Raw genomic sequence first — 14,806 nt, 5'->3', positions numbered from 1 at the left:
CTCCTGGGGATGAAGAAGCGAAGCTGCGGTTGAAAAATGATGTTCCCACACAATTATGCGAGGACAGTGTGGGATTCCCACCCCCTCCGCCCTCCTCTGCATCTTCTGGCCATCGGGGAAAAAAAGGAAGGAGAAAGAATCTTGCTGTTGCCTGCAGCTTCAAAGTTGTGGTCGGAGTCAGAAAGGTGTGCCAAGTATCACAGCTGTATCCTGCGATCGATGACCTGGCTACCAGAGAGCTGGGATCAATGATGCCCTCTCTGTTCACACTGCAGGCTCCTCTTGTTTTTTTGTTTTTTCCTTCTCATGGTCATGTGCTACAGTCCTGTTTTTCCTTGCTGAGCCGAGGTGGTGCGATTAGCTGCAGCATAATTTCAGGCAGACAGATGGAGAAAAAGATAAATACTGGCAAAGTTGTATTTATTCAATGCAGATTGACCTCAAATACCTGTTTTTTTTTTCCATCTGCCAAAATTTTCAAGGGCTGCTCATGAACATGTGGTCGCAGGCTTAAAAAATAAATATATAAGGCGCCCGGCCCTCTCTTAGACCTGATCCTTTATTACGGGGTCAGACAAACATGGCACAGCAAGAGCTAATTTCCGCCAGTTTCGAGGGCAATCGGCTCATCGCGTCTTTAAATCCCGGCGAGGAAGGGGGGTTGCACTTAAACAGCGGCTAATGCTCTGATGTCTGTTGCGTCTAAGATTTATACATGCACCTCGGATAAGCTCAAGGATGCAAAATGGGCACAAGTGACTGTTGGGACCCGGTGTTAGGCCCCGTTTCTTGTTCAAACTGTGTGAAAAGTGAAATTTGAATTTAAAATTAAAATTGTTTGGGCTTGCCAAATAAGTTATTAATGTCTTTAGATCAAAGTATTTTCAAGATAAACTTAATACACCCTTGTCTTGAAGGACAGGCTGCCAGTGGAGCTCAAATTCTAAGCTCTGGTCTGATTGACGTTTGCAAGAAGGGCCCAGTTCTAAAACGGCAGTCAGGGCAAACTTCGGGCTGCTAATTCCTCCTCTTCCTCTGAGGTCTTTTGGCAGGCGAAGAGCTCTAGAGAGAAAGGTTGTGGGAAAACCATCTCACTGCTTTATCCAAATTCTGCTGCCCGGCACAGTCGGATAAAGAGGCCACCGGCACAGCCTCCAGTGTTTCAAGTCTGATTAATCTTCTGATTAGGTTAAATCAGCAACGCTTCATTGGAGTGAAGCCCCCCCTCCCCCCACTCTGGAAATTCTCCCGTTTCACGAGAGAACTATATATTTTCCCCTTCCTTTCTTCCCTCAGGCTCTCTTTGTATCTTTGATGATTATCTTTAAGGTTAAAGTTGTTGCTCTTAATCGCATGCCTCACCTTACAATAAAGTATTCAAAGCAGGCGCTATCTAAGCCTTTAGGTTTCCTCCGTGGACCTCTGCTGCATCACCTCCTGATTTCATTTCATTTTAGCTTCTGTTAGTAAGGGCTGCCCAAGACAAACGCCTTCTAAAAACCTGCGTTCGATCGAGGCTCTGCTTATTGTTTAAAGGGACAAAAGCTAATGAAAGTCAGGTATGGGGGAGAATGCCTTACTTCAGGCCACCGGGAGATACAATAGGGGACATTTTCTGATTTATCACCGGAGTTGGAGCAATGAATAGGAGATGTTAATGAAGGTCAAACAGCAAAACGCTCTCGCTGCATTCATATTGAAGTTGGGTCCGTGCACACACACACACACGCACGCACAATCGACTTAGCCCACCGCTGCTTAATGATTGGAGGACACTTACTTCACACAGTGTCTCCTGTTCTACTGGATAATGTTTTTGTAACGAGTTCCCACCTAATTAGCCTTTCCGGTCCCTGCGAATCTCTGAAACATAGAATAAATAGGACATGAATCTACTGATGTGCGAAACCCAGGTAATCCTCTGGTGTATTCAATCGTCGGTTTTTGTCTTTTTTTTCAATCGTCACGCTTTGGTGGTTGGTGGTAATCCTGCGTCTCTTGGCATGAACCCTTTTGTCTTCAGAAGTACAAATGAGTTTGTTTGGCTTATTAATTGATTCTTTAGACATGTTCTGTGTGTATGTATGTATCATTTCACTATCGGACGTGATGATTAGGCGGTTGAAAAGTCGATCTGCAGTTTCAGTTGGATGCTGTGTGTTTGTGTTTCCTGTCGGTCTTTTCGGTTATGTTTGGAATCCGATATCTCGCTAATATTTTGGGGCTTTAATAATTTTAAAAGATTCCAGGTGGGTGGATGGCCGGACGCTCATGTTTTTTTTATGAGCAGGTTTTGGGACTAATTAGATGCCGTAAGAGCTCCATTTTTGCCACTTATTCGAAGCGGCATCTTAGGGTATGTCGGGTAACTTGTGGAGGTCCAGTTATTAGTTTTTCCAACCCCAGCTCATCTCAGTAAAAGAGATCCACATCAAGTCTCATTTCTGTGTGACTCGAGCACATGTGTGACTTGGAGGAGCAGGAGCGGTTGGCTGGTTGAAAATAAAACTGGCACGCACTTCAATCATCCTCAAAGTAGAGTCTTTGAAACTGCACGTTGCATTTAAGGCGTTTGGCTCATGTCTTAGTGAGCAAGTCGGAGCTCTTGACACTTTGACACGACACGTACTGTAGCTGTGGGTTAAAAAAATAAAAATCACTGTTGTGCTGTGACATCCAGCCTGTGACCTTTTAGGTACACGATATTCTCTGTAACATCAAGGCCACCCCTGCTTCCTCTCCAGATGCAGGAGCCCAGAGCAACAAGCATCACTACTAAGTACAGCTGTGACACAACCCTGGTTGGATATCGCCCCTCGCAACCACACTGCTTCAAGTTACACAGGGCACCAACCTAAATGGGCTTAAATTTTTAATTTGCGCTGGAGAACAGAGATCACATCTTGGGAGGATAGCATATCTGTAATTTATTTAAGAACCCCGCAGAGGGAGAGTTATTTTGGAGGCGGAGAGCTGGAAGGGAAGTATCCGTGTGGCATTTTTTGTCGGGCCCAAGGGGTTTGTAGGTAGACTCCACTCGGCAGTGACCTTCTCAGCGATGTGGAGGAGCACTGAGGATGAACATTCTATTTATGTAGCAATCCCCGGGTAAAAAAAAAAAAACTGTTGAGTGCAGAAACTGTTTCTCTTCCATCCTCAGGAACAATGGAAGTGTTTGAATAATTGATTTGAAGTTTTGCTTAAACTCCGAATCCTTTTGCATTTTACCAGAGAAAAGTGATTCGCCAGCTCTGTCACCCCACAGCCGGTCTCATCTTGAATTCCTCTTCCGTTTGAAGGCACACTTCTCTGAAGAGTCCCATGAAGAGTGCTCAACTTCACATGGTCAAAGACGCGTCACCTGCGCCGGCGTGAAATAAAAGCTTTGTCGCTCTTAATTAATGCGGGCACTGATTAGCGCTGACAGGTGTGTTAGGGGTTCTGTTTACTCGACAGCAACAAGCATGCATACACCAATCTGCAGTAATTTATTAAAATCACCAGCAAAGCTGCCACTTATCCGTGGAGGTGGGGTGCATGTGTACACGTGTGAAAGTGGGGTAAACGGGGGGAGGCTGCAGAGGCTGATGATGGTGGCACGCTATCATGCAGTTCATCCTTAATGAGTGTGGATTAGCGGGGATGATCCGGGCTTTGCAAAACCCCTGGTCCACGGCTGGTGGAGGTTGTGTGTGTGTGTGTGTGTGTGTGTGTGTGAGAGAGAGAGTGAGTGCTGAGAGATGACATCATGACAAAAGCCAAAGTCAGCTTGGAAACCATTCCCAGAATTGTCTACAATGGCAGATAACTGTAATAATACATTCGATGACCCCGAGTGTGTGTGTGTGTGTGTGTGTGTGTGTGTGTGTGTGTGTGTCTCCCTGCCAATCACCATGCAGCGCCTCAGCCTCCTCCTCCCTCACACAGATGAGCATAGGAACTGATTAATATTTCTCTGCAGTGATTTATTCTTTTGATTTAATTATTTGCGGGCTGTTGCCTGCGAGGGGATAACGCGATGTGTTTGTTTCTATATATTGGTTTTTTTTTTTTACCTTCCTCAACATTCTATAAAGACGAAACATCTAGAAATGAGAAATGGGAATTAGAATGCATTGATTATTTCATGACTGGACCGCACCATGTTTTTCGGAATGTTTTGTCGATAATGCTAAAAACCCCTAAGGCATGAATTTTTGAGTGTGCAACCAGTCGGAGCAGAAATTACACCACAGCTAAGAGAGGAGCTTGAAGAAGCTCGTGATTTGTGACCATAATGTCACACCTGTTTGAACTTGCATGCTGGAACTTCTCTCCCTTCGCAGCTATTGGGAAGCTTCCCTTGAAACAGTAAAGCTGCTCAAAGGGCGGCAGGTGATGGAGTGCCTGTACCAAGAAGTTACTTGGAGGAAATATGCGGGAACGCAGCCAGGCAGTGCGGATAAAAGCATGCATCCGATGTAAATGCCATCTCTGAATGAGCAAAATTCTTTTTAAAAACCTTCACACTGGAAGATCCCAAAATTGGCGGAGGCAGGAAGTAGCCTCTTCACACGGGTCTTGAAGCTTCGGCCTCTCCAACTGGAATAACCGAAGCCCTGTTTTTGACCTCGAGGTCAAGTTAACGCCCTGCTGTCTCCATTTGGTGACGGAGATTGGCCGTAGCCTCATAAAGACACTATGGTGATGTGTTTTCCCCGGACCCGTCCTGTCACAAACACACACGCGATGCATGCACTGTAGTGTATTAGATGGAAATCACATAGTCAGACAACAGTTTGAGTAGCAGCACACAAACATGTGGCCTGGGAGATGATTTATAATAATTAATCCGCTGTGTCCAGTCCGACAGCCTCCCATTCTAACCCTCCACCAATCCACCACACACACACACACAACCTCCCCACCCCCTAGTCAGTAAGGCTCAGGAACACAGCTGTGACCACCTCGGCGCCTTTCCAGCCCCATGTCACCAACGTCCCTATCGAAGGACATCGAAGGGGATTTAGTCCGTCCATCTCTCTCTGTCCCTGTTAAACCCCAGGACCTTCACAAAGGAATGCGCACTGCACTTCATCATGCCCATCATATCATGAACCATTAACATGAAGGCCTACAATAACATTATTTATGGAGGCGTTAATATTAATATCGACCTGTGTGCTGTCAGGCGAGCTGATTTACTGAGCGCTGGAATGCCAGGCCGTGTCGAGGTGGCAGGTGGTCTAATTGAATATCAGTCACCGCGTACAATCTGCCGATAGACACTCGCTCGCCATTGACCGGGCACGCACGCAAACCGCCCAATCTACTTGTACAAAAAAAAAGGCAAACTTACACGCATGACCTCACTTCAGACTAAAGCAAGCCCTCGGAACTATTCTGTGTGCGCAGGCCGACATCAGAAAGGTCACCTCGCAGACTTTTTAGCCAATGTTGCATGGCAATAATTATGACTGGGGCTCTGCTGAGAGCATGTTAGTATAATGGAGGCTGTTGTACTTATCTGCACAAAACAGGCCCCGTTAATGAAACTTCAGGCCGAGTGGCTCATTGCTGGAGTGTTTCATCTGCAAATTGTGGCGTTGGAGTGTGTGTAGGTCTTCTGACAGAGCGCAGAGGTACAGAATTTGTTAGCTGGCATGGACAATAATGAGGTTGAGGACAAAGGCACTCTGGTTGAGTGTGGGGTTTGTTTTGAGGGCAGCTCTTGCCAATTTCAGTGAATTTGAGGCACTTTGACAGAAAAGGCACAAAGTATTTTACACAAGACCTAATGTGTTTGGATTTGTTTGTGCTCATTTTTGGGGGAAAACAGCACAGGGTTGTTAAACTGAGCCATGGGTAGATAAAATAACTTTATTCCAATTTGCCTTGATACAACAAAGCCCAAAATGCGAAATATTCAGGCTTTTGTGATGCCATTTTGTCATTCGTGTGATTAAACAAGCCATTCTCACTAAACCCAGGATTTTTCCTCCAGAGGCTGGAGTTTGCATCCTGTTTGTGATCAGGAGAGATTTGGGCCTATATACGTAATGTAAGTCAGTCAACATACATAAATGAGGTAACTTGTGTTACGTTACGTGATGGGACACTGAGGGATTTGAAAACGTATCGCCCTTGATGCCCGAATGACCAATGTGACTGCAAGGGATACGTGCCTCCTCTTCTATCAGTGAAACCGTGATACATTTTCATATCAGTTTCATCATTTAATGTCATAAGATAGCAAATTCTGCTGCTGTTTCATAATATCCAAGTGCGCACGCAGTGAATGCAGGCCGTTGAGTCGGGACTCACATTTAATTCCTCTCACATGGCGTATGTAACTTTTCTTTCTGGATATTCAGTTATTCGTCCACACAGCTGGATTGAACAAACACGTGAAATACACGGACTGTTGGACGGGAGAAGGTTTTCAAACCTTTTTGCTCCTGCATGGGGAAAATAGTTGTTTCTGATCTGATATTGGGAGATTAATCTCCTCAATGTCTTCAAAATTCTCTCTTACAAAGTGTTTCCTAGTTTAAACACTGATTGAGATGATACATGCATTAAAGTGATCTAAGACAGCAGTACTGAACTATAACACAGCTGTGTAGATATGTAATGGCACAAAACAAAAGGACGTTGCAAGCAAGACATTTGGTCATTCGCAGTATTTTGTGGGTCAGAATGCTGCGCAGAGTCGATTGGAATACATTTGAATGACTAAAGGAGGTTATTATCCAATGAATGTCTCATTATTTCTTTCTGGGAGCCCAGAGGGGCCTTGCCTAGTGCCTCAGTGCCTTTTCTACGTGGCTCTGAATTGAAACAGTAATTTCCATGAGGTCGATTCTCCTTCTTTTACATTTGCATTTTTCGGCATTTAGCCAATGCTCTTAACCCGAGCAGCTTACAGTCAGCAATCAGGTGGAGACTTGTTCAAGGACACTATCAGGAGAGCACACGCAGCTGTTGACATTGTGACTGCCGTAAAACCTACGACACCTGTGACGTTTGTCTCACATTTCTTATTATTAGAACGCTTGGACAGACTTTTTTTTTCAACATAATAAGAGTTCTTTGAAACATGATATGCTACAGGGTTTTTCTCCAGATTTTCTTGAGAAAAAAGGTGGCAAAGATTCAAACCTGCATGACATAAACACTGTAAACTTCTCGCCTTCCGGCTTGAGGGCAGACAAAGACTAGGGACAGAAAAGGGTAAAAACGGCAGAGAGCCGTTTAGAGACCGATGAAGGAAACAAGCTGTCCAGTGTGACCAGTGAATAGATACCGACAGGTATTCTTTTTCCAGTATAGTAGTATGATGCAGTATTAATTAAGTCACTGAGTCACATGACAGAAAAGCTATTGAAAACACTGCAATTATTTTTTATTCAGATATTTATGTTAAATAATTGCCCACTAGCAAGTAATAACTGTGTTACATGAGACCAATTTAATAGTTTTTTGTACATAGTTTTTTGCAACAAGTCGACATAAAACGGTGTTAAAGATAACATTAGTTTTGCTTGATGAAAACAGTAATTTATTGACGGTCCCTCAGTGAAATCTCTGTGGTTAAGAGCACCGACTCAGGGATGAGCTAACATCACCTCGTATTGCCAAAAACTAAAGATGGCACTCGAGACCGAACGTCTGAATAGTCATCTTGAAACTTATCTCACCACAGTACATTTTTCTCGAAACACAAAATGTCAGCTGACTCTATGGTGGCTGGTCTTTAACCAAAGCTAACTTTAGTGTCCTTGCCCCAGAGTGCATCAGAGCAGTTGTTGAGGAAAGAGCTTTAGCAGTTTTGTCACAATTGCTTAACATAGGTTAGACATGGAAAACCCTGTGTGAAGGCATACAAACCATGAAATGTAACAGGGTTGAGGTCCATTGGCTTATAAATTCAGTAAATTCCACCTTTCTTTGCAAGGTTATGTTTAGGAGGCTTACATTCCTCCTGCTGGAGAAAGGGACGCTTAGTGGGGCATACTGGGAGGAAGAATTCACCCGCTATGTTGATGTGTGAAACGACCGAAACTGAAATTAGTTTTAAGAAATTAGACCGAGTGGATTCATTGCAGCACACTTTTGTGACACATTAAACGCAGCACTGTATTTATGTCATCCTCTCAGGCAGGCTGTGTGTTGAGCAGCTGAGCGAACTGAAATCTGACCACGCGACGTTGACATAAAAAGACATAAGAAGCGTTTTAAAGTGAACAACAACGAAACCCTGAAAGGCACAAGAACTGAGCATGCAGATGAATTCATGAGATGACTCAGGGTTTCTGTCATGATACAGAAGTGGTGCCTGACTTCCCTGCTCTCTTCCTTTTCGCCCTTCCTCCGATCTTACTTCTCGACTTGTCCTCTCCTCTCTACTCTGCTCCTCCCTTGTCTTTTCCCCACCGCTCATCCTTAACTTCTCCTCCTCGTTCCTGACTCCTCTTCCATCTCCACCTTGTCGTTTCCTCACAGCTTTTCCGCTCCTCCAGCTTGTCCCAGCCCGACTCCTCCTCCTCCTCCTCTCCTCCTCTCCTTCTCTCCGGTCCTGACTTACCCGCTCCTCCCCTGTCACTGCCTGCTCTCCTCTCCCTGAATTAGTCCTCCTCCCACCTCTGACTCCTTTCACTTCGCTCCCTGAGACATCCCTTCCTCTTGATTTCCTCAACATCACATCCCTTCCCTGCTTTTCCGCGCATCGCCTCTTCTTCCCCTTTGTCTCTCCTCTCTTTACTGTAGTGAAGCTGTGGTTAATTACTTCGGGGTGTTTCAATCCTTTTGTACCTGGAGAACAATGGAGAGTGAGGAGGTGGGTGAGGGTGGGGTGAGGACAGGACAAGAAGGCGCTCAGAGGGAAAAAAAATCCCTTTATTTTTGTCACATCAAGGTAAAATCCGCGTTGACATTTCACTGTCTGAGGCCGAAAAGTGCAGTTTCTTTTTACTTTTCTCATAGCAGACCCGTTGACATTTGCACAGAGTAGGTCGGCCCTGTGTTTCTTTGCTTTTGTGCTTTTATTTTCCCGTGTACACGCTCAGCGAGCTCTCCGTTCCTCTATTCTGAATGTGCTCTATGCGGTCACGTTGCTAGAGAGAAAAATACATGGACCCATTTCTGAGCATGCATGTTTTCATTTCCCAATTTGCCGTGCACCATGATGCTCGGCCATCTGTCTCAGCACGGTGACTAAATTCAATGCCAATATGTTGCAGGGTCATGAGAAAACAAACCAGAGCTGCTTTCCACACGAGTGGACGAAAGCATAACTTAACCCCCTCCCCACCACCACCACTCCACCGCTCAAAGAAAAGAAAAATAAATAAATAAATCGCAGACAGAGTTTGAGCAGCAGGCTCTCACCTGCATGCTATTGTGAGGACGCCGGGTGAGATTTCCACTATCTTAGATGTTGATTCAGGATGAGTTTTAGCTTCCGTGCTGTTCGGCTAACCCTTCATTCCGGCTGATTAATGGCGACTCGCCCAGGCAAGGGAGTGTCTCATGCGACGGAGGAAGCGGTAGTGCAACAGCGTGTGTGCAGTGAATAAATGCTGTACATTAAACAAATTCCCCCGCGCTCGTCTTGGCAGCCAGGCATGTGGGAGGAGGGAGTATTGCAGAATCGGCCACATTTTTTTATTATTTCTCTTTCTCCCCCTCGCTCTCTCCGTCTCTCTCTCTCACGGACACACATGTGTGCTCGCGGGTGTGCAAACAGCCGCACATGCATCGACATCCAGACATTTATTTCCACGTACCGGCGCTGCTTGTTTTTAAAGCCACCCCATTCAAAATGTTTAAACACTGTCTGGTGCACTCACGCGCACACACATCTACTCCCAACGCTCCCCCAGTGCTGCAGTCGGGGGATCCCTCTGCAGCCAGCCTGTTAGTTGACACTGATTGGCCAGCGAGGGCCGACCACCCCAGTGGCCTGTCAGAATAAAGGATCATGTTGACCGTCGGCCGTCGACGTAATAATGCCAATAGCGGACGCTGGGAGACAGTCTACAAGCAGAGTCCTCGCGAGACAAAGCTGGAGAGGGGGGGAAGCCAATAACATCAGTCTGAGGACGGACAGTCACTTGCAAACATTTCCTTTTTTCCTCCCACGACATAGCATAAAGTTCTCTTATTAACGTCAACGTTTTTGAGAAAGTAGCGATTTAATCTCCTAAACGGTTAATATCTCTAAATTTAATCTGCAAGTGGAAGTTCAATTTTCCTGTGGCAGTCACACCCAGATGATGTAAACGTCCAGATTTTAATTACTTAAAGAGGCAGAAGGGCGCTCCACACCAGCGCCGGCCGCTATAATTCAAGACTGAAAGCATAAAAACATACAGTGAGCCCGCGTTACGCCGCGCGGATGATAATATCACATCATTGACATTGCATTTGCACTTGGTATGAATTATGTGTTCTCATTACTCGCACTCCACAGTATCTGCATATTAATTTGATCTTGGTATGCAGAGCTTGCATAAATATTTTATTTTTCAACTCCCTTTTAAAAAAAAAAATTTCAACATAAACTTTGTGCCGAAGTTAAAACTCCTATTTAGCAGAACCACAACAAGTCCTGCCATGCATCTCTGGGGGAACTCTCCTATAAGAAGCCGTGTGTCTGTATGAATTGATTGTCCCTGTCGCCCATTCCAGAAATAATATTCATATCGTTATCTAGAAGCACACTCTGGGCGAAGGGTAATGATGAGCTCCTCTGACCTTTCACTTGAGATAACCTTCCTCGGCTTCTCAGTGGAAGCTCCTTAGGGTGGACTCATGGCCGCCCACGGCCGCGGACCTGACCGGGAGCATTGACTGAATATCGAGTGAAGATGTGGCGCGGCAGACATGGCCCCAGGAAGCGTGGAAAACTGGCAGAAGCATGTGTATGACCACACGGAAGTATACATATCGATGCACACACAAACATGAATATGGATACACGCCTCCGTGTTAATGTATGAGTCTGTAAATACAGTACACGGGCGAATATCCAAACACCCATCGACCACGCTCGTGCACGCACGCATCCCCCTCGCACGCACCCATGGGTTTGGACCCAGGCTCATTAAGAGATGTGAAGGAGAAAATGATCAAAAAAAAGCCAGGAGGGATTTCATGCAGATTAGCACTCCACCGCTCTCAGGCAATCAGCGGCAAAAGCCTCCTCTCCGCCCGAGTACTGTCGTCCTGTGGTCACAAAGGGCAAAGGAGGAGAGAGAGAGGGAGAGAGGGAGAGAGAGGGAGAAACTCATCTCAGCGTTTGTCGAATTCCCCCACCTACCACTTGAGGAGGCAGTTCATTTAGTAGTCCCTTTCATTAATGTTTCTCTTTCATTTTCCCTCTTTTTCTCCCTCTACCCCTTTTTCCATCTACTTTAAAGGTACGAGTGAGCGGGTAACTCGAAGAAGACGAGGAAGAGAGGAAGAAGAAGAAGAAGAAGAAGAAGTCGCTGGAGCAGCTGAAGATATGAAGCTAAAGAGGTTTTGAAAACAACCCAGTGGTAAGTGGGCAGCTAATTTTTTATTATCTTCTTTTTTTTTCCGCAGCGCACCGCCAAATTAGGAGAGTCATTTTGTTCTCGAGAAGGAGGCTCACGCCCCGCTAACTACTGATTTCACACTGCGGGTTGCAAATTTATTCTTCATTAACCCTCAAGTCTGTCCTTATTTTCAGCCCATCAGTATTCTTCCCTCAGTTTTCTGTCTTTCCTCCACCTTTCCATATTTCTGTCTGTGTTTGTTTACAGATATTTCCTATCCATGTCCATCTCCAGTGTCTCGCCACTGCAGATGGCACCTCGTAGTTGCCTGAAGCTATCTGCTGAATCTATTTTGCTACAACGTCTTTTTATTTGTCTCTGTAATTCGCAAAGCGGGGCAGTGACAGAGCATGTTATCACCCCCCGAATTGAGAAGCTGTGCACCTTCGGGGCTCCACCCAGAGAAATCCGGACGCATCCGACAATAGATTTCTCTCCTCAGCCGGTGAAGTCTCCCTGCATCTTCTGCACATCCTGTGTGCAACCATGTGAACAGTTTCGGCTCCACAAAACAGTGTGAAAGTTTGCCGAAGTTTGGTTGAAGGGTGACACGGCAGGTCCGGCGTCCTTATTTTTATTTTTTTCCTTTTCCTAATGATCGCCGTAACATGACACATCACAAAACTGTCATCTTCCTCCACACACTCCTGCGCTCCAGCTGCTAATCCCATCCATCCATATTGACAGCCCGAGCTGACACCGAGAAAGAGCTATCATCTACCTGTCACAGCAGACTGCCACTGAGGGGCTCCTCCTGTACCTCTCCAATTCTTTCATTCAACCAACCGCACTGGTGCCTCTCAGACCTGGAAACTGTCACGCATCAGTTTAGAAGAGTAATGTACTCTAGGCGGATGGCTTTTTTCCGAGTTCATACATATTCACTCGTCTCCACGGTGATGCATTCCACTAAGTACAGAATTTATTTTTCACAATGTTTCCACACGCACATGTCATCCACAGGAAGCCTCTTGAAATAACACCGTCAGCCTCTCTAACTGAAATCAATTCCAGCCTTTAAGTCTAGTTAAAAAATGATTGTCTGCTTTAATTATGGATTTTACTTATATTTAATGTCTCTTCAGATGGGAACTCGAGCCCGGGACAACATGACTGGAGCTTCAATAATAAATTCGATTAGTTGGAGAGCAGTCGGCAACTATTTTGATATCAATATTCAGTATTTTTCACAATCAGTATTTGTCAGAGGATTTTCATATTTTTTCAGCTTCTTATATGTGAATATTTTGTGGTTTCTTCCATCCTCTACTACAGTGCACTGTACATCTTTGCGTCGCAGACAAAACATGACATCTGAGGACGTCACTGGCATTTTTGGAAAGTTTCATTGGCATTTTTTCACCATTCTCTGACATTTTATACAAAAAAACAACCAATTGATTAAGCAAGAAAAAATAACCAACGGATTAATCAACAATGAAAATAATTGCAAGTTGCGTCCCTTAACATAATAAACATTTACTTTACCCACGCCAACACGTACAAAGAGAGGTAGTACAAAAACTAAAGCATGGAAAACAACATTAATAACCCTAATTTAAAAATCCAAGTGTGCCCGTTGGTCATTGATCACAGTCTTATCATTTCAACTGGCTTCATCCCCAATTTTTTTAAAAAAGCGCCAGTTTTCATTTTCGATGATTTCGATAATTTTGGAATGAAACCTTTACGTTTAATGTTACTGTACATGATTCATCTGCTGTAGACATGTGCACTAAACATCTGTGAGGATGAATCTCATTCAGCCATATATTAAAACACCAGGTTGGCAAAATGTCCTCTGTACAGCTTCCGTCCACTGCATAGTTTAAATTCTGAGCTGAAATATCTACTGTAGTTGACTCTGCTGCCATTACATACACTGCACACCCCATCCTCATTTCCATATCATCTCTTGATTATTAGTGCTGTTGGCAGAGCAGTAGACATGCAGAAACTGCGGATGAGTGTAGGCTAATAGGTGTCAGAGCAGATGTGGGCCCCAGACGTCCCCTCTCCACGTGCAGGGGGTGGTCTGCTCCTTGTCACTCCGCCGCCGGAGGCCACCAGCCTCGTATTAACAGCTGTATTTGGCATATTGGGCCGCGATGATAGTGAAGCCTCAGTGACCTGCTTCATTTGACTGCGGAGGCGAGATAGCACATCTGGACCCCCCACCATGGGCTCAACAAGCTGGAAACTGAAGCGCACAGAGGGAAGACTGTCCACATTAGATCCACTGGTGGGTTTTACTGCCTGACTGTGTGTCGTTTGTGCGTCAACAAGGGAATTTGAGGGAAATTTTAAAAAAGCTGTTCTCTGTAAACTTGTTTGATTAACAAGTTGATGATTTATTCGTCTGAATCCAAAGTTTCCTAAAGCACATTTATTTTATTTGTTTCCGGGGATACTCTCTTTGTCACAAATATTTGCTGTTTCCAGCTCACGGAAAGTTACTGCTTTTCTTTGTCATTTATTTTGTATGTTATAAATGTACTTTGAAAACCTCTCCTTGGCCTCAGGAAATTGCCTAGAGCATTTCTTTTTTAGAAATGAAAAATACATTGATTATGACAATAATAACCGTTAAGAATAATATTCTGTGTCATTACAACTAGAAATAAACATTGTTATATAAAAAGAAAATTTAAATAATTACATATATGTAACTGAGGACATTTCACATTTGAAAAGTCAAGTTATGGCAGCAGTGGCACTAGAATAGCATTGGTGTCTTTTTGGTGTCTATATTGTTGCCTGTTGTTGCAGATAAAACACATGTTCACACGGTGAATTCAGGACTTTCATTCTAGAAACCAGGACAACAATTTTGTTGATAAAGTATGCCTAAAAATGAGATATTCCCCTCTACAGGGTAAAACACATTGAACTGGACAGAATGTCATTGACTATGATGTTTATCCTAACTAGTGAGACGAGCGTTTGGTTTCTGGGACTAAGGGCAGTTTAAGTGAGCGCTGCAGTTGCTGCTGATTCAGGTGCACCCTTCCCTTTGAGCGTACCTGTCTTTGCCAAATCCCTAAGGCCTTTGCACCTGAATGAACAGGGAGCAGCAACTGTTGGCTGAGCTTTAAAGACAGCTTTTTTTGTTTGCTTTTTTAAGGAAGAGAGAGACACGATTTTTTTTAAGTGGCTGCTGGGATGTTAGCGGAACAATTAAACAAAGCTCTGCTAATCTTTACAGCTGGCGTCGAGAGGCACCGTGTTGCTCGCAGAGCGGTGTC

At 44.6% G+C, this 14,806-nt stretch overlaps 1 protein-coding gene across 9 annotated transcripts in view; it reads left to right on the top strand.

Annotated features, from left to right (window-relative positions):
• The window catches only part of ptprsa (protein tyrosine phosphatase receptor type Sa), a 245,849-nt gene that overhangs the window by 39,703 nt on the left and 191,340 nt on the right, over positions 1–14,806 (top strand). For all 9 annotated transcript variants that reach the window (XM_030433082.1, XM_030433078.1, XM_030433080.1 and 6 more), the window contains exon 2: positions 11,403–11,522. The gene's annotated coding sequence lies outside the window, so the exon portion shown is untranslated. The remainder of the gene's footprint in view (positions 1–11,402; positions 11,523–14,806) is intronic.

This window comes from Sparus aurata, chromosome 11 (genome assembly GCF_900880675.1).
Source record: "Sparus aurata chromosome 11, fSpaAur1.1, whole genome shotgun sequence".
Classification (NCBI taxonomy): domain Eukaryota; kingdom Metazoa; phylum Chordata; class Actinopteri; order Spariformes; family Sparidae; genus Sparus; species Sparus aurata.
Note: the sequence above shows the minus strand (reverse complement) of the source record. Positions and strands in the feature narration are given on the sequence as shown.